The 847-nt window shown below is 35.3% G+C and overlaps 1 pseudogene; it reads right to left on the bottom strand.

Annotated features, from left to right (window-relative positions):
- Positions 1-338: 338 nt before the first annotated feature.
- On the bottom strand, positions 339-438 carry LOC115215979 (annotated as a pseudogene).
- Between the last annotated feature and the right edge of the window lie 409 nt (positions 439-847).

The raw sequence follows: 847 nt of genomic DNA, 5'->3' as shown, positions 1-847 counted from the left end.
CATCATCATCATCATCATTATTATTATTATTATTATTATTATTATTATTATTATTATTATTATTATTATTATTATTATTATTATTTAAAAGAGTTTGATTCGGCATGCTACTTGAGGTCTCGGAACTTTAAGTTGCATGGGAACGGGTTAAACTGTTTTAATAAAACGTATGTAACTACTGTTAAATGTATGTATCTATGTCTCAACTAATATTTCACTCGCGCGCGCACACACACTCATACAAACATGTACGCAGACATACACACAAGAACACATATATTTTTATGTTGCTTTTTTTCAGTTATTAGTCTGGAGCCATCCTGGGGCCCCGCCTTTAAAAAAGTAAGGAACACTGTACGAATTTGCGTCATCTTTGTGCAGGGAACTTGCTAATCTTAATATCGTTTCAACTTCAGTATATATACAGCCGAAGCAAATACATACACACAAGCACACATACGCACATACGCACTCACACACACAAGCACACACACACACACACTAACTCACACACACACACACACACACACATACACACACACACACAACACACACACATATACTCAGAGAAACACATCATTAATACGCGCGCGCGCGCGCGTGTATTAATGATGTGTTTCTCTGAGTATATAGAAAGATGCTAGCAGAGTTACCTAGCTTTATGCGGGTAAAAGATATGTAGGAAATTTTTCTGTTATTAAGCAGTCAAATTTCCTGAATAATATATGCGATGCTCACGAGTAACATATTCAAGTATTCGATTGTTAAACAGTTATGAACGTCTTTTCATGACAGTTAGGAACGTTTTTTTTTATCTTCAGCATATCGAAAACGTATCTCTGAAAGG

The sequence above is a fragment of the Octopus sinensis genome, linkage group LG9 (assembly GCF_006345805.1).
Source record: "Octopus sinensis linkage group LG9, ASM634580v1, whole genome shotgun sequence".
NCBI classification, from domain to species: Eukaryota; Metazoa; Mollusca; class Cephalopoda; order Octopoda; family Octopodidae; genus Octopus; species Octopus sinensis.
The sequence above is the reverse complement of the archived record's forward strand: the minus strand, read 5'-3'. Positions and strand labels throughout refer to the sequence as shown.